We start from the raw sequence: 26,815 nt of genomic DNA on the forward strand, positions 1-26,815 counted from the left end.
GCAAATAACTATATTCCACGACTTTGCAATATGAATGAACTTAATTATAAGAAATAAAGCAGCGCCTGAATATATATAATGTTTTTGTAAAGCAAAGGTATGTTTGTCAGATCTCATATCGACAGCGGATGTTGCCAAGAACATTCCTTTCTCTGTTTCTAAAGATAATTGGTAAGTTGAATGTTCCTCAAATTCCATTGAATTACATTTAGATGACCGTACTCATTTAAATTTTCGGCGATCTGATCTAATGAGAAGTGAATATTATAATTAATTGGAATGGATTGCCTAGGAATCTTGATATGTATTACCAGAGAAATACTAAAATTGTTTTGCAATATAAAGATGTGGACCTTCTGTATCTTAAAACAGAGGCATTGGGACTTTCTAGTGTACATGGAGTAACATGCTGCGACTAGCCGAATGAGTTTCCTGCACTTACCATAGATGACATACTTGGATAACGGGACTTTATAACTTGTACTGAAACTGTCAGTTTATGAGACCGAAAATTAATAGTTGTTTTCAGTACTTTTCGTGATACAAGTAGAGGAAAAAGCAGGGACAGGATGCATGGTAACACAAGCAAACATTACTTAAACAATTTATTTAGCTATCGGTTCGTCAGTAACAATGACCATCTCCAAATTAAGTTTCTCATTGGCAATCTAGCGTCCAAATAGTCCAGAATATTCGTCACGCATCCTATACAGGATCCTATCCTTGTTTACAGAATTTACTACCTTCCGATTCCCACTTACACTGGGAGGACCCGAGATGTTAACATATCTACTTCGGGCTGCTTTATTAGGCAAATCTTTATTTGATGCTGAAAAGAATTAAATACGTATGTTACTTCAGACAGTGACAAAGTCAGCTTCCATTTTATGTTGGTTTAAACTTTATGCTTTTAGTTTACTAGTTTATACTTATTGATTTAAACTCAACTGTGATGGAAGCTTCAAGCTTATCTTACGACGTAAGAGCGTAACAGAAATTGAAGAGGATAGAATTTTAAAATGAAAACTCCCAAGTGTCACTGAGGAAAAGGGTCGACTCTGTGACGCAGTTGTCAGAAAATTGTTTTAAACTTACAAGGTATGCGTAAGCGACCGTAACTCTTCCCCTCTTCAAAGGAGTCATCATTTTGATGACGTGAATGCCATTTTAGCATAGAAAGTGCCATTTTAGGCACTAGATAAGGTCCGTATAACGGACGAGCCCCCATCTTACGACCTAAGAGCGTAACAGAAATTGACGAGGATAGAATTTTATGATCCCAAGTGCCTGAGGCGGGATTCGAACCCATGTCGCACGGGTAGAAGGAGACGACTCCCAGACGCAGTTGTCAGATTGGTTTTAAACTTACAAGGTATGCGTAAGCGACCGTGACTTTGGGTCTTGAACTACATTTGCGTTCATAAAAGCGTCAAGTTCGAAATTCAGTGTAAGATTTCCGAATACTAATTTTTCTGGGAACAGACACGATCCCGGAATTCGGCTGTGTCAAAAAAGAGCCACTAAATAAGGTTATTTAAGTAAAGCTTATTATAATAAATACAAACAAAACAACAAATGATGCATTAACCCTTATCATGCTGGACACAATTGAGTCTGCCTTTGCGACCAATGCAGATCCTGATCAGCCTGCACATCCGTGAAATCTGATCATGACCTGCACTGTTCGCCACTCAGTAAGTATCTTTTTGGTATTAATCCCTTTTAACAGTTAATAGTACTGTCCAAATTGAAAGGTGGATAAGTTCATTATAGAAATTTAGCAGGGTAAGGGTTAAGCATTTGGCGTTTCGCTGTGACATATTTACAAGTTATTGTCCATAGTGTATAAGTAATTGTACTTACGTGTAGATTCTGTCACAAGCGCAAGTACCAGCAGCAAAGCCACAACGTAAAATTTCATATTCCTGGTTTCGACGAGCAAGCATACAACTGAACGCTGTCGCAAATAATATATAATAGTAGAGGTAGCGTGCACATGAAATTCAAAACTGATTAAACTTTTTATGTAAGAACTAATTTAAAGTACAACAACAGACACGCAATAGAGGTTTCAATGTAGACTGTAGTCTTCATATTAATTTAAAAAAAGAACAATGAATTAATTAATTAACAAAATACATATTCTCTTTTTTTCAAATATTTTTGTGTTATGCTTTTGTTGTTAAAATATATCACAACAAAATACAGATATACATTCTGCATTGAGTTGTCTGCTTAACAAGTATATGAAATAGCTAAATGCAAGCCTTTTGTCTTGATCTTTGTCCATTAAACTTCCAAATAAGAAGCAGTTTGACCCAAATCATAGCTTCTTATCTTAACAATATTAAATAAAATGTGTACATACATGTATATGGATATTATTCAGTGCTTTAATAGGTATGCTCCAGACAATGGAAAATGAGTATAGAATGTACATCATTTGCAAGCTATTCAAAGTAGAGTTAGGAATATTTGCTCTCTGTTTTTGGTCTCGTTGCCATCTATCCACTTTCTGAGTTTCGTTTAGTTCTTGAAATATCTTCTCTTTTAATACATTTTCTGGAAAATACACGTGACGGGCGGAATGCAGACGGAGAAAGAAAGTGACAATCATATGCTCCTGGAATTGGGAAACTTGAAATATTTAATAAGCTTATATTTGTGAAAGTTTCTTTTATATGTCGAAAATAATTATTTACCTAGTTTTTAACCCTGTACATTGTATATGCATAAAATGAGGGTACTTGATATCAGTCAGGTACTAATCAGGTATTCGTTATAGTTAATATACATTTGATATAATTTGTTCCAGGGATGTGCCTAATTAATTTCAAAAATAATTAATTAATTCCAATTACATTGAGAAAATTGCTAATTAAATTAAATTAAATTACAAGCCATTTTCAAAAAGTAATTAATTGATTACAATTATTTTGCCAAAAGTAATTAATTATTATTAATTATTATTTTATCTCTAACAATTCAGTCATTTGCAAAACAATTTTTATTATTCAACATAATTATTTACCATTCAAAGCTTTTTTGACAAATGTGCATAAAAGCAGCAAATCAAATCATTTACCTAATACATGATATCAGCAAATGTCAGCAAGAAAACATATTGAAATTCAGCCATTCAGGTTGTATCAGCAAATGTACACATTGACATTCATAATGTGCAATATGTGTAATAACACGACAGAATGACAAGTTTCAATATCAGTTTTTTGTACATTCCTAATTATTAGGTTTAGTGACTAAAATGTTCACCCAGTGATAACACTTAACAGAACTGAATAGGGATTAACACCTCTAACACCTGATTGTTGCTACAACAATACCTGTCAGCTATTTACTGTCACTGTGAAAATTTCACACGCCCATTGATCAGTAAAAAAGCCAAAGTAATTGGAAGTAATTAGATTTAGTTGACAATTACAACCCAAATCTAAGTCAGTAATTAATTAATTTCAATTACTTTAATTTATATTTTGTCCTAATTATGCATTATTTTCAATTAGATCAAAATTTGTAACTTCATCAACGTTATTGCTTGTAAACATTATACCCCTGATGAAGGCATTAAAAGCCGAAACTAGTTGGAAATAAATTAAAAACCAGTTTGAAGTTGTTCTTCCATTTTCAATTGAATTATAATTAGGCACATCCCTGGTTTGTTCTGGTGCAAGTAAGGTTATAATACACCTTTACATATTCGTATAAATATATTATTATATACCTATATAAATTCTGTCAAAACACGGCTTGTATTTTACAAGTAAATATGAATTGGCAGAAAAAATCCGTATTGTACCTTTTGTATGTTGCCGGACTATTTTCATTTAATATGCATGACCTGACAGAGTTCTATAAATAGCGCACACAAAAACTTACACTCAGTTCTATTTTAACATTGCTAAATTGTTAAAACATTGAAGATTTCGTTTGATTGCAAAACGACAGACAAAAAGGTTGAGGTATATCATAAAAAGGTCATAATAACAGTTGCTAGATCTGGGATTTTGTATTCGGCTCCCGTGGATTTAGCCAGAACAGATTACACTCGGTGCTTGCGCGCCTCATGTTATCATACATAGCAAAATTCCATCGAGCCGAATACAGCATCCAAGATCAAGCTACTATTAAAATAACCCTATTTTATAAAACTAAGATAAAGCGATACATATTTTAATATGATAATCACTGAGAAAGGTGTTTTTCCTAGCTTTCGTATATATAATATCGTGGAAATACATTTGTTTAATACAGTAATTAAACTAACGAGTGTCGATCGATTCATATAGTACACTAGTTACATGAATCGTTGAAAAGTTTACAGGCTAACCCGTAAGTCATAGGATTTTGGTCGGTAGTACTTTTGAAATATCTATGTTTTAAATCAATAGTTAGCAAGCCCTATTCAGACGCTTTGTCACGTAAAAATATGCAAGAAACAGACCTGGCCAGCAAACTGAGTTTGACCTCGCGTGATCAGATCATAAATCAAGGTTCCGATAAATAACTACTGTAAACCGCCAAGGAAATTCTATTTTCTGGACAGAACACCAGTAATGGCTGTTTTGAACTTGTTTTTCATCGAACAAACAGAAACAGTGTACACTTCTGTCCAAATGATAAAAACTTTGTTACCTTCCAACGCATGATAAAGACATTAAGTCATCTTATAAAGCAATAATATGTCGAATAGAAATACATTACGCACTTCAAAGATATAACCATTTAGCCTTAATTGTGTGCTCACTACAAACGGTACTGACTATGCTCTTACTAGGATGTGTTTTAGTGCTGTTACATGTAGTCGACGAAAGTTCATTTCTGAAATGAACTTAACAGGTATTATATCTACCTGCCAAGCATCATTCGTTTTCTGAAACGGCTTGAAAAAACAGTATCATCTTTGTAAATCAAGTAGCACGCATAAAATTCCAGATATCGGCCGCGACCGAGGATCAAACTGAAATTTGCAAATATTGAATCGTCGGGAAACGGGTACCTATTTAGCTTTCAAGTGGCAGGTCTAACGATTGTTTGACCGAGTAGCTACTGAACGTTAGGTAAAACTTCACTTGGCAGCAAATTCAAGTTATTTCATTATATAAGTCGCCGGGTGCAAAACTGAGGTTAGCCTTTAAGTTAATTTTTTCTCTTGTATTTCATAATGTTAGGAATATTAAAGATCAATTACAAATCAATACAAAGAGGCTGTGTAAATTGGCCACACATATCAGTGGCGTACTGATTTTTAAACTGTTGTTGAATTAGATACCTACTAATGATTGTTTAGTAAAAGTGATTAAATCAGACGGTACGATAAATGGAACATTAGGTTACTGTCTTATAAATTTAAATTTATTAGGTTCGTCTACGAAACGATAAAAGTGTAATAAATTTGAATTTATAAGACAGTAACCTAATATTCTCTGTATAGAAGATATAGCAAATTTATTTACTACTGTACAGCCTATAAATCCTTAGACGTTTCAAAGAAGATTCTGAAGACATTTTGTTTTAGAGATTAAAATGGACTTAAAGATCTTACTTGTGCAATAAAGTATCATAATACACTTTGATGCAACACACATTAAATATTTTTTATCAAAATTTCTTATTACTAAAACTTTATAAAACAAACAGAGTATCCAAATATAGGACTTTTCCATTTTTGATTATATTTGATTATTTGTTTTCTTGCACTTAACGTCGCATTATTGCGACCTTCTAAATTTTAATTGTGATAGAACCAATCTAGGTCCTCTCCGAGCATTAGGTCCTTGGTATAACCACCAACCGTCTGTAAGCCAAGTGCATGGCTTCTAAAAAAATTCTACATCCCAAAGGGAACTTTCGAACCCGCATTGGGGCGATGCAAGTAATTCAAAGCCAGCGATTCGAACTACGGAAGCAGCCTCGATACACTTTATTAATTTAACATTGATTACATAAACTAAGTATGACTTGACGTTTTTTAACAAATATTAGTAACTGAAAAATACATATCCCATGGGATAACAAACGAGGCACATCCACATCTAAAACGACTTTATTAAAAGTACATAGATACAATAAAAGTGAAATTCTCCCTTGCAGTTTGCTATATATAAGACCTTGCAGTGAAGTGGTATTTAAAGTATATGAATGATATGTACTATTAGATGAACCTTGATATTTCTAGCTGTAAATTTATCGAATATTTTGCCATACTTTTCGTATTTAAAAATGCTTTTTACCAGAATTTGTGTTGTAAATACGTATCGGCACGTAGTAATTGTGTAATAATTGTAATTGCGTAATAATTGAGACGTCGTGATCCCTCCATAGAGCAGATTCCATCAGCTTCTTGAAGAAAGATAATATTTTTTAAAACATAAAAACACTACAGACGGCATTATGAAGTTATTTTTGTCTGCTTAGTCGCTTTAGCCAACGTAATCATTGTTACTATTAGAACATTATACTGATAGTCACTTAATAACTCTTAAGGACATTGTTTGCTATTTTAGTTCGAACTTACAACCAGCGCTGCGATTAACATTGTCTCCTCAAACAATGAAATAGAGACCCTGTTAAAACTAGTAAATCGAAAGATGTTACAATACCAGTATAATAACATGAAGACAATTTCAACGAAGAAAATAAAATCATTGATTATTTTATCAATTCAGCACGTGTTAGGCTATTCTTATCCAAGAGATATCGCATTGCCAAATGTGCATTTAACCTAAACCATTGGCTCTATTATTATTCAATCATTTTGTGATACACGGAGAATCATGTTTATCCTAATCATCAGCGTAATTGCTAAACATCATTATTTATTTAGCATGCTAATAAATGTCATATGACATCTAAAAAATACAATTAATCTTCCACAAATACACATTTATCCTCAATTTACGGCCTTATTAACTATATCTTGTTACATAATAATATTAATTGCTTAGCTTGTTAGTGACCGAACACGGGATATACGCTGTCGAGGAAATCCATATCCGGCACTAAAACACTAAATGTACTCTCTGAAAATATATCTAGCTGGAACTATATTATTTGACTCGATTCAATTAAACCAGCGATGCGGAAGCCATATTGTTTAAACAAAAATTAATATCGGAAAATTACTAGCAGTATACAAAAAATATCCTGTCTGCACGTGATGTCTATTGACCAATAGAAATACAAGAAACTTGTAGAAGGCGAGATAACATCAATACCATTCGCTGCAGTTTTCAGTGTTTGTATTATTTAGAATATAATAAACCTATAATTTTTGGAAAGGTTCGCTAGATAACTTGATTCTATTATCAGAACTTTTTTCTGTTAATTATTTTAAAGAACTTGCTAAAAGTGAATACGTTTATATAGGTTAACTTTCTATATAATTATTATAAAAAAGGATACAAACATTTGAAATTTTTTAGCAAATTAAGTTTCTAAAAACGCTGTACTCCAAGTGAAACCGGTGAAGTGTTACCGTGCAGAAATTGCAATAAATAAATGTCTCTCTATGGCATATTAAACACGCATCGCATCCTTCAAATAATTTTATCAAACAACGCCAGAAGAACTGACTAATAATTCCAGGGAGAAGTACTCGCACTTATTTTTAAATTTAGTAATTGGAAACGTAATATCACTTGTACATTTGGGACGTGACCGTCAATTTGATAGCAGGTTTGTTGAAGAAATTAATATACGCTTTAACATGGTAATATTGTCAAATTATAATTGACTTTTAGTGTACACCATATTTTATAACAGGTTTGTTTCTCCTTTAGAATTATTGCAATATAACGGAGCAATACATATGTTCACTTTACTGTGAAAAATGTGTCAAATATATTTTTGTCACTTTAAGAGAACTACAGATTAAGTTGAATGTTTCTTAAACTATTGTCGTGGAGATATTGAAATGTTTCATCCAAAATGCAAATGTTCTTCTTTTATGTGTTTTTTTTATTGGAACTAGTAACACGAGCGCCTTCAACTTCCTTCTTTCGCCGAGTAAAAATCCTCGTATATACAGTTGATACTGCTATAGTATTGTAACTCTTTAGCAGTGATTGGCTGATATCATTCAAAAATTGCTACGTTTTCAATGATAAAGCTAGGAAAAAGGTGATTCTGCACGATTCAAAATAAACATTCAATTTATTAATATGCGTAACAGGCATTTATCGAACCAGGGATTTACGTGAGAAATGGGCGAGTGAAATATGCTAGCATTTCTTCAACAGGGTCATGGTACTCTATTACACATAATCACATACACACACTACCATACATTAATGTTTTTTCTTTCTTTATGGTGCATTGGCTATATTTTTATACCATAAAATGAAACAACACGTGCATCCTTTTTTGTTTATAACATTTGGTTAACGTCTTCATGCAGTGACTGATAAAATGAAAATTGTTGCTGCGGTAGGAAAAGCCAGAGGGTTACACAATAACTGAACAGACGCGGTTAGGTGTGCCTGTCAAATTATGATAGGGAGATATCATTCTCAACAAGGAATATGAAAACGATGACTGATTTGTCAAACACCCCCAAAAATGGACTGGTTTACCAAATGCATATATCAGAATATATTACTAGAATAGAACAGTCAATTGTTTATATTGTATTAAATAACATGACATAACTTTATCTTTTTCAAAAATTGTTTGTGTTGTAACCCATCAGAAATGTGATATAGGTAAGATAATAAATCTTGTTCTGTGTATATAGTGCATGCATTTTCTCCGAAATGACAATTTGTAATTAATAAATGACTCCGGGATGCTAATGACATGCAGATTGCTTCAATCGGTGTGCATTCACGACGTTAAGATGTGCTGCTTTGAGCGTGTAAAAGAGCAATTTTCATCGTTTATTGCAAAGAAGTCTGTTTTAACTTGAAGCGTATTTGAAAAGAAAGCAATAATACTAAACGTGAATTATATACTTTAATATGGACATTTAAAATCAATTTCTTAATTGCATACGTATTTTGTATTTGGCAAAACGGTCCCGTAATTTTTTGATATGATTTTATTTCATGATTATAATACATTTGCATGAAATATTTTAGGCATTTTATATTTATTTCAAAATATCTGATAGTTCTTACCTATATTCTATTTTTTATAGAGTTAAAACATCAAAATGAGCGTGCAGTCTTTAGTCTAGTCGCTGCTGTTTCTTTGAATTACATCAGTTGCCTAAGAACATAAGGATGACAATAAAAGATCTTCCATAAGCTATTATAAAACAAAATTGATTTGTCAGCAGTATTGTATTCTTCCGCACTTTGGCAGTAAATGTCTCTTTAGTGTCACGTGGGGATAGCTATAAGAAAATCTGCGTATTGCAGCACTGCAATTAGAAACACCAACTATCACGTATCTAAAAGAGCGGTTAGAATAATACACGGATACATATTGAACCATTTGTGTCTCCCAATACATCCACAGTTAAACTGGCAATGGTCGTGGTCAAATCAGTGAAATAAAAATACGAAATTGGAATGATGACGTTTTAGATGTCCCTTCACATAATGGTCAAGAATTGGTTACGTTCGAATGCAGATATAAAGACGGATGTGGAGTTTGGTAACGCATGAAGTATTTTACTAGTTGCTTCATTAACGTAAAATGTCAACTTACTCTGGCAAATGGCCTAATAATCATTCTTTTAATACGTTCATCTTCGAATATTTTAGTAATAAGACAAATCCTGTAGCTAGTGAACTAAATGTTCATGTCTCATCTTCTTCGTGAGAAATTCAATTTCCAATTTTTAAAAAAGAACACTAACTAATTCCTCAACTTACAATCCTGGTATCAAGATCTGAAAAACAAACACTGGAAACTTTACGTTTTGTAGTGATGGCAAGAGGAAAATTTGTATTTAATCTTAGTATTTATTCTATAATATTTAAAATTAATAATTACAAAATGCATTTTCGTCTAGACCGGACAATATAGTATTGATAAACCAAGCATTCTATTGAACAGCAATGGTGTTTTCTTGCCGCTCTGTAAAAGCAATGATTGCATGTGTATATGGTTCTTTTTATTTTCATATATCTATTTAATTGATTATTGTTAAGTTTTATGGAATTTGCCATGTGCGGCGATAACCTGATTTACATTGTCCCGTGATATTAGAACTAAATAGACCACGATAAAAACAGAGTTTACACCCATTAAACTTGTTAAGCTCCCCATAAGTTCTGCTTAGGTTGTGTGGTTGGAAATTCACTATTATAATTCATAATTCTAATTCATATTTGCTTTGATTTAGCCGCAAAGATTCACAGAAAGGAATTAAGGGAATTCAATACTAACAAACCTGTATTTTGCAGTCAGCCATGAAAGCAAAACAGTCTGGCTGCTTTAAATAGGTAGATGCCTAAGAAACGTTTAAATCAGAACAAAATGTCAACCGCCTCGGTAGCCTAGTGGAAGAGCGTCCGCTTCGAGTGCGGGAGGTCGTGGGTTAGATTCTTGGCCGCGTCATACCAAAGACGTAAAAAATGGTACTAGTAGCTTCCTCGCTTGACGCTTAGCACTAAGGGGATAGTGCTAGGGCTGGTCAGCCCGGTGTCAGTATAATGTGACTGGGTGGGGTATCATGCCACGTGTCTACGGCGTGATATTCCAGTGAGGCAGCACTATAAAGTTGGGCATTGTGCTCACTGCTACAAGTAGACACCGTCGTTTATATGACTGAAAAATTGTTAAAAAAGACGTTAAACCAGAACACAAACATACACACTCATAAAATTTCTCTCATACTTATAACGTCTGTTTTACGATTGTTCTTACTACGTTTACGAAACATTTATTCACTTTAAACTTCTGAATCACCAAGATATGAAATGCTGTGGCGTTTCCAATTACAGTTTGTAAAAACATTAGAAGAAGTCATCGAAATCAAAATACAATTCGGTTCATGTCTTGAAAGCAAGTGCTTTAGTCCTTGAGTAAGATTTTATGGACAAATGTTAATTATTTTAACACTTAGTATAATGAATAAAATCCAATTTTCTGAAACCTCATTTATGAGAATATGAACATGAAGCTGATGTTTTGCACAGAACGTGAAATCAAGTATATAAACATTAAATAAAAACAGTTGGATGTTTTGCAGTATATTTATGACATCATCAAACATTATATCTAAGTTGAGTTATAGCTATAGACTGAGAAACTATTTTTTTCTTTTCAAATGCTGAGCAGCAGCACCAAGACATTCATAAGCTGAGGTAAATATAAACCTGGATTACTTTGCTTTTGACAATTCAAAGTAAAGTCATTTGACTTGTATAAAAGATGTTTTGAGACAGGATTAATTTATCAGGTTATAACAGCATTATAATTAAATAACTTCTCTAATAAAACCTTACAATCGTGATTTTTTAAATTATGTTTTGTGGCCCTTGCAGGGTATTTTTTTCGAAGCATAATAATAGACATTTTCACCTGGCACTTGACTATGACACAGACATCAAATTCAGACTAAATGTTGTAGCGACATCTCAAAATTATAAAATAATTGAAAAATAATAAATCAAAGGGATGCATTTAAGAAGAATAACTTAACACTAAAACTTGTATTTTCCTTTGAGTTAAAAGCGTTGTTAGAAAGCTAAAAGTGAACAGTCAGACTCGGTTGGCTTGAAATACAAACGGTTGTATTCTGTTTTATTGCCTTTCTCGTTTTCTTTTAATGCCGTGTTTCCGGCAGGCTATATCACTATAAAAGATTAATGCAGTGTTTCCTTTTTTTGTCATGAAGGCCATCCCAGAAAAGATTGCCTCAATCAATAATCTATTTTTAATTAGTAGTTTGGTGCCTCGTACAATGTTAAAAGGGGACCGTCCGTACTTCTTCCCTTATTTATCAGGAAAGGTATACAATCATCCGAACACACTCCAAGGATATTTTGTCTTATTTTTCGCTATGAAAAACGCCATGCCTAAATTGGGTTGCACTTATGAAGTGATGTGAAAGCAGCATTTGTCAGAATTGGCGTCATAAAAAACACGTATACATATTGTCTGAAAATATTAAGTTTATTTATTCGTTAAAGTAGTAGGCAAGAAAAATGATCTTACATGTCTTGTCTATGAATCACACCTCTTTTACCTTATGTGAATAGTGATATACTCATGCAGAAACAATCCTAATCCTTAAGATCAGAACCACATTTTTTGAGGGAGAGTCTCATCTCTGCGCATTGGATTTATAATCAATTATTTCTACAACAAATCTTCAAAATATTTTTAAAACAAGGTGAAGATTAGTCGATTACCCTTGGGTTATTTTCCAAGTTTCTTGACTCATACAATTTTATATTATCTTTGTTGGTACATCTTTAACAAAACAGTTTGATAAAATCAAATATTCCAATTGTTATATTAAGTAATGAATACATACTGTACAAATAGCAGATTATTATTAGGTGGTTAAAAAGTAACCAGTTACACTTCTGATAAATACAGTTATTTCTGCATTACTGCGAATTTAGTGAAACACAATCAGACAATCAGAAAATGAATTAGTTTAGATTAAAATAATAATTGAGCCGTGCCATGGGAAAACCAACATAGTGGCTTTGCGACCAGCATGGATCCAGACCAGCCTGCGCATCCGCGCAGTCTGGTCAGGATCCATGCTGTTCGCTTTCAAAGCCTATTGCAATTAGACAAACTGTTAGCGAACAGCATGGATCCCGACCAGACTGCGCGGATGCTCAGGCTGGTCTGGATCCATGCTGGTCGCAAATCCACTATGTTGATTTTCTCATGGCACGGCTCATATTGACATTACAAATGTATTGCTTCAAGAAAATAAATCAGGGTCCGTATCACTAACAATTCAAGCCTGAAATTTAGATTCTAAGGTTCCCATGACGTTGTTTGTAGTAGATTTAATTTTCGGATATTTTCATAAGAGGTATCTTGTTTTCAGTCGTGCATTATTGTAAAGATTGATCAAAATGTACGTAAATATGACAATGATAGAAATGAATATACACAAGGACATAGTTCACTAAAGCCCTATATGGCCTACACAACTTGGAAAAGTTTTAAATTTGTTATAATAAGAAAAAATATACATTATTTGCTACCAGAATGTTTATCCTGTGTAATAGTGAATTCAATTTTTCAGAAACAAATTTATCATTTTTATCAAAATATGTCATCGAATATTTCTTAAATCTCTCATCAGAAAATGAGCATTTTTTACCATATTTAGGTCACATAGGAATACTTTCAGTAGTGAGCACACTTAAGGACCACAAAAATATTTTGACCATAGGTCAAGCTTCTTTCACAGAATTTATGGTCATTTTTAATGTGATCGACAGCTGTGCTCATATTGAAAATTTCAGATTTCTTCAAAACTTTTGTTAAAAACTTAAGTTTTCCCATACCCGTAATGTAAAAAGTATTTTCAATTACGTCAGATATTTTCTTTGATAATGAATAAAATTTAATTGTAAAATATTTCATGCAGTTTGATAAAACAATACTTCTTGATGAATGAAAACTTGTTCTTTACTACAATGTGAGACTTTCAGTTTTTAGGCCTTTTTTGGGCAAAAGTGAACCGTCCTATAGTCTTAGTTTAAATTTCGGATTTAAAATGTTGATAAATCCGGTTTCTGTTTGTATCTCCAGTAGAGAATCGATTGCGGATATCTAGAATTGAAATACATGGGTACAATTTTATCCGCAATATTGGTTGGGACTATTATGTCAGAAAGGTATCACTGTTTGTTTATACATCGAAAGGTGTAGACAGTTTATGTTGTCTCGTGAATGTCAATACGATAGACTTCGTACCGTTATAATCCCCTAGAAATAATACTTCAGTCGAACACTAGCTCATGTTCTTCGGTCAAAATAGTCTGTGTATTAATTATATTTTCTGGTCCTTTTGGATTGTGGAGAATATTTATTTTTACTACTTTGATATAAAAGAATTCTGCATAAGCCGGTGCTATGGGACCTATTATATTACCTCTCATGAACAGACTCAACCAAACGAGTATGCTATTGTGTTGATTGGTTGCGTTATATACTTCCAAAGGATCTTTTCACAGATTGTTTTGAGACATTTCGTGTTTTCGTTTAATAAATAATAAGCTATACAAAAACAAATTGTAAATAAGATCCGTTGTTAGTAAATGGTAATATGGCCGACACTAGAGTCTAAATAAACGTAATGTTTCGTGTAGTTAAACGGATAGAAAAATTATCGCAGTCTGTTCTGAAAACAAATTAATGACATCTCAGTTAACAATCCTTTTCATATCATGTGAGATTCTCATTTACACTTTAATTAGTGTTCGTGTTTCTGTCAATTGTCTTCAATTCCATTCATCAAAGGAGACAAAAGACAATCCAATTTCGTCTTTCGTCGATTAAATCTAGGAAACTGATTAACAATTAAGATGTGGGTTAAAGAGGTGACGGGTCAAAACGGCCCAAATCCATGACGGTCCGGTACCAAAACGGCCCAAAACCAAGACGGCCCATACCATGACGGACCAGTTTTCATTATTAACCAAAAATCTCAAATAACTTTTTTTATTTATGTTTTATTTATTTACATAGCAAAAATGTATAATTGGACAACAGGGTAGGACACGAAAAAAACATAAAAGTAATTAATTCATTTATAGTGATAGAAGCATTATGCAGATGATTATAATAGGATTAATTACGCACATCAATAAACAGTCGGTGTACTTTAAGAGAAGAGACAAATCAAACTGCGAACATGATTATACTGAATTGCAATCAATCAGAAAAAATAATTGTCCCTTAAGATAATTTTATTCTAAATCAACTAGATCTATGATCTTACAAAATAACGTCTTTAATTTGTCATAACGGTATATTACGGTATATTTAATATATCTGGGCCGTCCTGGACTGGGCCGTCTTGGTCTGGACCGTTTTGGATTTGGCACTGCGAAAAAAGAGTTAATATACGGGAGTGTACGGGATCCCGTATATTATCCATATACGGGAAGAAATACGGGAAAACTAAAATACGGGCGTGTACGGGGCTTGTATATTTAAAAGTCCGTATACTAATAAAATACGGATTTCCGTATACTATGAAATACGGAATTCTTAGTATACGATACCCCGTATATTATTGAAATACGGGAAATTCTAAAAAGGGTTATTCTGATCGTATACAACACCGTATATTCCCGTATATGTCTGGTGTACGGGAATACATAAATCCGTATATTACGAAAATACGGGACGTATATTTCCCGTATATGTTTCATATACAACCCCGTATATTTCCCGTATATTCTGGATATACGGGGTATGATTAGTTTGTATATTTCGAAAATACAGGGATTAAATTTCCCGTATATTCTTCGTATACAACTCCGTATATTTCCCGTATATGCCGGAAATACGGGATTTAAATAATTTGTATATTTCGAAAATACGGCACGTACATGTCCCGTATATGCTTGGTGTACAACTCCGTATATTTCCCGTATATGCCAGAAATACGGGATTTAAATAATTTGTATACTTTAAAAATACGGGACTTATATTTCCCGTATATTCTTTGTATACAACTCCGTATATTTCCCGTATATTCTGGATATACGGGGTATGTATAGTTTGTATATTTTGAAAATACAGGGATTAAATTTCCCGTATATTCTTCGTATACAACTCCGTATATTTTCCGTATATGCCGGAAATACGGGATTTAAATAATTTGTATATTTCGAAAATACGGGACGTATATGTCCGTATATGCTTGGTATACAACTCCGTATATTTCCGTATATGCCGGAAATACGGGTTTAAATAACTTATATATTTCAAAAAAACGGGATGCAATCAATATGTGTAGTGAAAATTATATTCTCCGGCCATTTCAAAGGTCAAACGTTTTGCATGTTTTCGAACTTGTACGTGTATGTAGAATGAATGCCAATATTGAAAGAAAGAAATGTTTAATACTAATATGACATGAACTGAAAAAAGCATTCACGGACCAAAACAGGTATAAATTTAAAATCAAACATGAATGAATCCATCATTTCATCTAGCGCGTTCCCGATTTATTTTAACATTTAATCTAAATAGCCGATTGAGAAAAGAAAAGGATTAATCAATTCATCCCTATTTATTTGTAGTGATAAATACATCCGTTGATCATCGCCATTGTAAAAAATCTAATGCAAGCATAAATTAACTGTTTTTTATGCACATTTCCAACGCTTGTGCATACAATGCAAATATTTATAGAAAAAAAGAGGAACTAATCCATTTATATTTTGTACTGAAAAAGTATATAAGACATGTATTGATACTTTACTTATGAAATCAATTCTAATATTTTTACAGACGAAAAATAATCGATATAATGTGTCTGCGTCCAAAGATTCGAACAAACGCCTTTCATATGAAATATTTTACTTTTTCTGTGCGCACGTGTTAGCTACCACGTGCGTATGTGGTAATTCACACGTGTGCGGGTGATAACTATCACGTGCGCAAGTGACAGCACGTTATACTACCATGTGCCCATGTGATAACTAACACGTGCGCACGTGTTAGCTGATCAATGAAAAAGCGTGAAAGATCTGCAATTTTTCTAAATGGATGTCTTTCATAAGGAAGTGTTATTTATAGTTAGCTGTAATTTACGAAGTAAGTGTTTCTTGTTTATGAAAAAAGGCTGATATCTCGATTAGTTTCGTTGGTAATATTTCACGTTCGAACGTGTCAGCTAACAACTGCGAACGTGATAGCTATCACATGCGAACGTGTTAGCTAAGATAGTTATTACGTGCGCACGTGTTAATCAACACATTCGCACGTGGTATCTAACATGTGCGAATGTGGTGCTAACACGTGTGCACGTGATAAATAAAATGTTTCCTATGTCCCCTCTATTCCACTGTAGTATACACTGTGGCAGACTATTTTATTTCTCGTGGATGTAGGGTCCTTTAGTATTGACCTAGCACATGTGAATATTTCGTATATTTCCATAAATTCATTTTCAATGTCCAAACATAAATAGCGATACAAATATTACATATATAATTCTTAGTCGATATTATACTATCGCATGTGCAGGTGGCTGGGCGGCAAAGCGTTTAGCTGCCAATATCAGGGTAGTGGGTTCGAGTTTTGGCCATACCTTTTCCCCTAAATTTATTTGCAAACTTTCCACTTATTTGTCAAACGCACCGTGATATTTATGGTCCATTTATTAAAAGTTATCTTATTCACCCGTTGTAAAAAAGTCAATTATTTAAAATATTCTAGACAAAAAGAAAGACACATTACCAGTCACAAGCGTACTAAAAAATAAATACTTTAAGAGAAAAAATAAAGTTTATAAAGATAAAACAGGTAGCGATAACATCACGTTACTTTACTTTAAAGCAATGATAACCGTGGTAACGTGGATGGCGTGGCACTGATTGACTGTATAAAATACAAATATTGCTTAAAATTAACGAAAACGCTCGAAAAATATTGGCAAAGATTAATGAGTGTCTTTCATTAAATCAAATGATATAAGCATTTACACTGATTTACCCATCTCCACGAAAATAAACTGTACATATAATTTCAGCCTAACAGTTTTACTGCAACATTAATTGATAATAATTGTATGCATATTAACTAATTTAAATAAAATCAGATAGATAGCCCATGTACCCTAAGCCTGGTAACCCAGTCTGACAATTTCTAACATTTTTCTACCTGCAAATTGACAATATCAGAAACTCGATGAATGCCAATTAACACAAATTAGCGCAAATTAATTGGGATCTTTAATGCATAGATATTAGGTATCCAATCAGTTGAGAACACGCTTCGTCACGCTTCGCGCGTTCATATATCCCGAGGCTCAAGTGACCGCACGCGATAATCTGTATTGCATATTTCAGAGGGAAAGGAAGTCACGAGTAAGTACTTATTTGATTTATATGTTTTAATTTTTAATAAACTGATTTTTTTTTGTGACAAACCAGACCATGAATTATATTTCAATTAATCGGAAACACGGGTTGCTTTTTATTGCTTTAACAAATTCAGAAGCGTCAAAAAGGTCAGTTTAATTTTGTAATCTTAATAAAAAAAAGAAATTCAGAATAGCCATTAAATAGTTCATTCATTCATTCATTCGATTGATCATTTCTTCACAACTAATCATTTAACTATTATTTCATTCATTCTTTCATCCGACAGTCTACAAGGATGTCAGTCACCAAATGTTGATGTTGCAAGTGTTTGAAATAAAAAAATATCGTGCAAAAATCATTTGATGAATACCATTGGGGTTAAACGAAAACGGTTGAAAGGACAAAAACAACTCCAGATAAAAGTTTTATTTCGTAGAAGCTAGGTAGCCGAGGCTAGCTTTAAGAATGAATAAGGCGGCACGCACGTTCATTCATTCGATTAAAACTGGAATCTCGGAAAAGCATTAATAAAGTTAATAATTACAATCTTTTATTTTTAGAAAATGGGTACCGGTAATCTGACAAAATAACGCTTTTTTCTAGATGGCACTTTTGCAAAAAATTACAACATCTCTTGCCTCTGTCTAGAGAGAAAATGTTTTTCTCTGCGAAAATATCAGTGTCAGTATGAAGAAATTAATACTATTACAGATTATTTTATCTCTACAGACTTTGTAAGTCTATGTAAGCGGTTGTCATGCGTATTTTTTTTTCAAAGTATTATATAAAAAAGGTTGATAATAATAACAATTTATATTATGTAGAATTTGATTATTAATCTGAAAGTTATAAGAATTTTATAGTGACCTAAAATACATACATACTATAGATCTTTTGCATTACCAGTTTTTAGTAACATCTTTAAAACCGATAAAGCGGGAGAACAAATAATCCAATTTGTCGATTTCCGTACAAAGTGTTGTTGTTGTAACACGGGGGTGGGGGTGGGGTGAATCGATAACTAATAGCTTTGGTCATTATATTTTTTTATCTGATGCATTTACAGGCAAACGTTTTACTAACGATGTACTTGAATGAAGTTTAAATTAATATTAAAGTGAAATGCGGAACAAGTCGAATATGTATATAATACTTTATTTATTGTCAAAATAAAAGTAATATTTAGTAATATGAATATGGTATCTAACATATTTAAAATCGTTACATATTATACATCTAAAACAAACATTTACTTTCAGGACCATACATGTACAAACAATAAGTAATTGCTGAGATTAGTCTGTTATTTTAAATCGATTTTCAACGGACCATTTTGACATTTTAACACATTAAAGTTGACGATATTTCCGATTGACTGGTATTTTTTCAGTTCTCTGTTTTACGCCATTTTACAGCTGTAAATCTTCAAATATGACCACAAACGTCTTTTTTTTCAGCAAGGCGCAAAATGATGTAGGCCTACTTAACAGGTTAACCATAAAACCATAAAATTTAAAGTACATATCACTTGTAGTAAGTGGGTTATCATATTTTTATGACCCAGCTTGAAACAACACTGACCGGATATTTCTTATCCCCAGGCAATATTGTAATACACAATGAAATTTAAAGGGTGATTCAACATTTGACACAATTAAATTATCTTATTTTTAGTGTAACTGTATGCAATCTTGGGGTTAAAATAAATTTAAGAAATAACGCAATGTTTAAACGAATACTAAAAAAAGGCACTGGCCTCCAGATCGTCCGACAAGAACAGAAAAAAGATATATAATTGAGCCGTGCCATGAGAAAACCAACATAGTCTTAGTTTTCGACCAGCATGGATCGAGACCAACCTGCGCATCCGCGCAGTCTGCTCAGGATCCATGCTGTTCGCTAACAGCTTTTCTAATTCCAATAGGCTTTGAAAGCGAACAGCATGGCTCCTGACCAGACTGCACGGATGCGCAGGCTGGTCTCGATCCATGCTGGTCGCAAACCCACTATGTTGGTTTTCTCATGGCACGGCATTATATTTTTTTAGATATATGGATATTAATGGTGTATAATTATGCTACGTATACTGACAGACTATAATGTTGCGGAAACACATGAGAATTAGATGTTTTAACTAATTTTTACGATAAAAATTGTATATTTAACGCGCATTAAACACTAAACCCTCCCTTGCGTTATAATTGGTAACGACAGTGGAAAACTTCTTTATTGCCGCTGCGGTCAGGGTTCGTTTCCCGGCGCGACCACATGTCATTTTATTCGTCATAATTTTCACATCATTTAATAGATATAATTATCAGTATCCATGAATTGCAAGAGTCCATTTTTTATAACTTTTAATGCGTGCATTTTTTTTTTATTCCAGGTTGACACAAGAGTTCTTTACTGGAATCAGAAAACGGGACGACTATTTATTTTCACGATAGAGAATATACTTATGTGTGAAGTTTCTACTAGTTTGATCAACAGATGCAGACAGACAGCCCGGATGAGCCATTCGTTCTCAGTGACATTCGTAACAACAGATAAAAGCTTATACTTACTGAGATCAGGAAACTGAATATTTCCATGTGGTTCATCATTTGTAACCTGCTTACATATCGTGTTCCAGTACAGAACCAACATGCGTCTTTTTAAAGTACATCTTCGGACATTAGGAGGGGTGTACTGCTCTTTTTTTAGAAGACGGCAAATCGAAAAGCCTATAGCGGTAATCAGCATTCATGGGAATAACGAAAACATGTACAGACAGTCAGACAATAGTAAAAGAAGTGATACTCAACTGATTTGTTGAGTCAACCGCGCAGAATTAAATGTGCGAATTGCTAGTTTTTCAATCAGAAATGAACATATAATAATATAAAGAAATGCTTGATGTTATTGATTACTCACATTTTAATTCTGCTTATTTCATTCGGATAAGAAATGAAAATGATTCATAACCGTTTGAAAAACTGATTTAAAAAGTATTTAAGTTGAATAAAATGTTAGTTTAATCTGACATGTCTCCAGTTAATAACAATATGATTTTTTTCTTATACCCTGTCTTTGTCTTGCTTTTTTCTAACATACCGTATTCTGCTGTAGGTATCACCGACATTCATTTTGTCATCTTTCAGTGTGTGCCCATATACAAAATCAGTTTACATAAAAGAAAAATACGGGATTTGTATACTATACATGCATATACGGGAAAAGTCTGGTAAATGTATCTTTTAGAAATACTGGTCCGTGAATTCCCCGAATACGAAAACCAAATTCAGTCTAAATGTGACACAAATATGGAATCTGTATACTCTGCATATCTTGCATAAACGGGGAAAAACCTGGCCCGTATATCCCCGTATATCAGATGCAAGTACATTCCGTATATGACACAAGTACGGGATCCGTATATTGCGTATACCATGCATATACGGGACTAGTCCGTAGCCCGTATAATAAAAAATACAGTTTCGTATTTTCCCCGTATATGACACAAGTACGGGATCCGTATATTGCGTATACCATGCATATACGGGACTAGTCCGTAGCACGTATATCAAAAAGTACAGTTTCGTATATGCCCCGAATATGACAAAAGTACGGGATCCGTATACTTAGTATATCATGCGTATACGGAAAAAATCCGAAGCCCGTATATTAGAAAATACAAGTCCGTATATGCCCCGTATATTAGATGCAATCACAGTCCGTATATGACAAAAATACGGGATCCGTATACTACGTATATCATGCGTATACGGAAAAAATCCGAAGCCCGTATATTAGAAAATACAAGTCCGTATATGCCCCGTATATTAGATGCAATCACAGTCCGTATATGACAAAAATACGGGATCCGTATACTACGTATATTCGGAATATACAGGCTCGTATACGTGTTCCGTATATTCTAAAATACGGAAAGTATACGGGAAAAAAAGTCTCAAGACCCTTCGAATACATGAAAATGAAACTTATGTTAAAGCAGGACACGAATAACACCATTTCTAGGGATTTTTTAGGAAAGTTCGTATATTGCATATATACAGGAAATATACATTTATGTATATTCGGCGTATACGGGATCCCGTATATGCATGACAAATATACGGACTTCCCGTATACTAGATGTTCCGAATACGGGATCGTATATTAGGTCCGTATATTTGTAATATTCATCCCGTATACGCCCGTATTTTCGAAATATACGGGACCGTACACTCCCGTATATTGACCTTTTTTTCGCAGTGTGGGCCGTCCTGACCCGCATTCGTTAAAGATATCAATGAGCATCTTCCATTAAAAAAGTTTTTTACACACTTACTCTAAATGTAAAAAATCCTGATTGAATGATAAATAGCCGATCCACGTCTAAAAGGTATGTTCTGTCCACATAGTAAACATCTAGGATAAAAGTATGACTTTTCAGTATAAATTTCATTGAACATCCATGGGAAAACTATACCATATGTAGGCTCCCAAACTAATGTGCGATAAACACAAATTCAAACATAATTCCATTTATAACACCATACCATATGAAAGCTTCTTAAAATGTCACATGTTTCACAATAGAAGGACATTGTGCTATATTTGATACGTCCCTGACTCTACGTCACTATTACTTCTCCTAGTTAAACAGTACTTAGGATTTTACAGGATTGAATAATATGTAAAAGCAATGAATTAAAAATATATAAGTATATACAAATTAATTAACTCTCGGATTCTCAATCAAATTTTGTACAGGCAGTGTTAAATATTAAACATCGGCAGAACGAGGTAATTCTAAATAGACGTAAAAACATACATTTTATATGACAACAACAATGCTTTTCATTTTCTTTATATTTTTTAAATTAATAATCAGTTTGTTTAATGCATAAAATCAGCCTTCTAGTGCGTTGACGTCTGAGATATGTCCGTTTCACAGAGAAACATTATTAGAACAAAAGACAACAGAAATCGCACTGTTGCATAACAGGTTAATCTAGTAATATATCAGTTGAGTTGATTATCCCGTGGGACTTTAGATAAGTCATCTGTAAGCTGGCAAATTGTTTTTGCCATTGCTAGATTTGATTGATGCTAAACAAAAACGATTGTCCAAGTTTTTGAAGTATTTTAGGACGGCTATCAGTTGCAGACAAGGATAAACTAACTTTTCTACCATTGTATATTGATGGTTCTGCTTGAAGACTCAATGGTACAGCATACAGTCATCGTTACATAATGGGTAATAAATTGTCATTACAATAAATGTAAAATGGGTAAGTTTAAACTTTGCTTCTGTCTGCAGCCTTCACGCATGTATACCGATGAGGAAGATGCGAAATATGCGACTTATCAGCCATAACTTACAGCATTTGCAAGACATATTCATTTCTAAAATGGCGGTAAGATTTACTTTATTTACGTTGTATATCACATTCAATCTTTTATCTTGAGAATGCATTTTGCATATGTAGGGGGGCATTTTAAACCATCTAGATATCGTTTATGCTTGGCTTTGTTATGAAGTAATCCATTGAAGAACATAACTTGCTACCTAAAAATGTTTAAGTACATCATATACATAAAATCAAGGGCAAATATCCGATTGAGATAGTCATGCTCCAAGAACGTAGCTTGCTAAAAGCGAAACCATATAACGTAGGTGTGTAAAAGGTACACATGTACACATACAAAGACGAAGTAATACAAATAGACTATATATATATATATATATATATATATGCTTGCAAGCACAAATCAAAATTACAGTGTACCACAGTGGGGCAACGCTTTGAAACGATTAGTGGTATAAACGTCACTGGGTAACTTAAATTGGTAAATTATGCACAATCTCTGTCTTCTTCTAAAGCATGTTCAGTGTTTGCAGCACATGTCTTATATCTTTGAATGTATGTATCATTATTGAAAGATATCACAGATTTGTTACATACTTCCTTCTTTGTCTGAGTACATGTTTTCTGTCACTGTACATTTCCATCGTCATATAACCTCGTGTTTTCCCCTTATTTGATGTTGAAAAATGAAACTATGGTTTGGTTTGCCTCAAGAGTTTCAACTGATATTGGCCGAATTTGTAATTGTTAGGCACTGCCGGTGGATCAATATGGTTTCGATTGCAAGATTCTACCAGTAATATTTCGATTTGCAACTCCATCTGTTTGTGATTCAGAAGTAAACTATTCGTAAATGTCTGTTTTGCATATAGAATTTAAATGTCTGTCTTGCATATAGAATTTAAGAGAACATTTATCCTTTTAAACAAATCTGTATATCAATATGAAACGGGGTATATTTTCATAAACAAATGACTGAAAGTTTCTTACGTAAGAAAAAGGATAGTAATATCGTGATCTAACAACTGTTGAAATGTAAGAAATTTTATGAGTATCCTTACAATAACACTTGTACAATAAAGGAGACTTCTTTACCTCTTCTTAGAACTTGACCGCGATTACTTTGATTGCAATACCGATAAAATATCAAATTCAAATAGAAAGATAATGTTATTCAAGAACTTTCAAACAGTTCCTATTGGATTCTGAATACAACGTTTTCATGGCTGCCATAGGATTGTAAAATAGCTGTGACAGTCGGTATAACATCGTTTTTTTTTCTTTTGATATGCCATGTTGGCAAATTAGTTGGAACCCGTCAGTTTCTGTTATGTAATGTTGATAAAATATTATTTGGATAGTCTAATTCAACAACACAAAATGTTAATTAAAATAAGTTTTTGCTTCCTTAATCAGAAAAAAATGTGCTTTAAGGAATTCAATTACATTCGTCATTTAGTTCGTTTTTTTTTCATCATGATATATACACATTCGTAAAAACAAATGAAAGTTTGACGTCATGATGATTAGTATATTCCTGTAAAATATTCAGAGAGAAATCTAAAAGTTATACATGTATATAGGATATTACATTTATGTATTTAGAGAATATCATATAGTCGTTAACATTTCAACAGTTATTAGACTGTTTGTCCACCAGCGATATTGCTTGTAACGCAAAATAGCTCTGTTTGCAAATTCATGCATTTCTCGTCAAATGGAAAACGCATTCATCATCTGTAATTTTGTTACTAGAGATATAGCAATTTTTTAGTTTTATTTAGTAAATAGTTACTTCATAAATGAATACAGGTTCAAATTACAAATCCTCTTTTATGTTTAATGCTCGAATTAATTTGTCTTTTCCGCGAGTATGCATACAAGAATTACAAGGCACAGTCTCCATTTGAGCTAAGATAGGTGCCCTATGTTTTAAACCCGGTGTACGGAAATGAAAATAATCTATTGCAACCGACTAGTTCATTTATGATTATAACGGGTTTTTTTTCTAATTATAAAATATAATTACAAAAAAGGTTCATGAGTGATAAAATTCCAGATTTTGTCTTAAAATTAGCCCGATTTTTTATCTTTCTAATCATCAGCAAATGTCTGAAACAGAAACGCAGTGACCTATTTATTTTATTAGACTACATAATAGCTGGTACGTTTATTTACGACTGTGAGAGGTTTCCTTAAAATGTGTTGAATTCAATTCTACATTGTAAACTATATTTTGCAAAACCTAAAATTATCAGGAGGAAATTTTATAACCATGCTAAATGAATTGCACTCTAAAACTTAGTTATCTAAGCGATGAAAAGCAGCCATGAAACTAAGAGAGCTTAGACTGACAAATGATGTTAGAAAATGCATATCTTTAAGTTGTTATTGTTGCAGCTGCATAGTTTCATGTTTTCAGTTATTTGAACTTAAAACGCCACTAAACCTATTTGGAGGTACGTCTTTGCACTATCAGATACGGGTTATTGCGTATTCATCAGGGGAAAGACAATAGTTTAATTGCATAAATGTTCAAGTTAGTTTTTACTCGACAAGTCTTTAAATTGGTATTGATTTGAAATTTGCATTATCTTTTATTTCTCGATTTTCAGTGATTTGGTAATTTAAAAGTATAACACTGCAATACAGCTTCTTTTTTGAAGAATTGTATCAAATATATTGTGTCGCTAGCTGGTATGGAACTATAAAGTAACGTGGTTATTTATTTCATGTTTTTCAGTGAAATACTGAAATTTATCAGTGAAATAATATTAAATGTTATGTTCACTGTTTGATTCTTTTTTGAAGAATTGTATCAAATATATTGTGTCGCTGGCTAGTATGGAACTATAAACGACTATAAACGTGGGTATTTATTTCATGTTTTTCAGTTAAATACTGAAATTTATCAGTAAAATAATATTGAATGTTATTTTCACTGTTTGAAACAGTGAAAATATCATTTTTAAATTTGAACGTGAAAGATAATCGCGAATTCCTTGCAAAATATACTTCAGTAAAGATATAAATATATATAAAAACTAACAAATACTTAATCTAAAATAAATCTGGAAACGTCATAGAACTATTTAACAGTTTGTCTACATAGATATTGTGTCGTGATGACATCATGACGTCATGCATGTGACGTTGCGCGGGCAAAATGGATATAATTCGTTTAAACCCATTGAAAATACATAAAATGAAAAGAAAATATGTTTGTTTCAGTATGATATCGAAATATTTTTCACTCGTAAACACCATAATTTACATTTTAAATATTGCATATGGTGTTCACTCAGTGAAATATATTTCGATCTTACACTGAAACAAGCAAATGTCCTATATATATTTCTAACACTGAAATGTTTTTTGTTTTACAACGATATATTTATAATTCAACGACTTTGATTGGTCAAAATTAGTATCGAAGAAATAACCAAAAATGCGGCCGATTAAATTTCCGCTTTT

General features: G+C 32.9%; 1 long non-coding RNA gene across 1 annotated transcript; it reads right to left on the reverse strand.

Moving 5' to 3' along the window:
* Positions 1-592: 592 nt before the first annotated feature.
* On the reverse strand, positions 593-2,167 carry LOC123531474 (uncharacterized). Its single transcript, XR_006682429.2, has 2 exons — positions 1,864-2,167; positions 593-829 (listed from the first exon to the last, which is right to left on the reverse strand). It is a non-coding gene; the product is annotated as an uncharacterized LOC123531474 (long non-coding RNA).
* Positions 2,168-26,815: the final 24,648 nt, after the last annotated feature.

The sequence above is a fragment of the Mercenaria mercenaria genome, chromosome 11, assembly GCF_021730395.1.
Source record: "Mercenaria mercenaria strain notata chromosome 11, MADL_Memer_1, whole genome shotgun sequence".
Classification (NCBI taxonomy): Eukaryota; Metazoa; Mollusca; class Bivalvia; order Venerida; family Veneridae; genus Mercenaria; species Mercenaria mercenaria.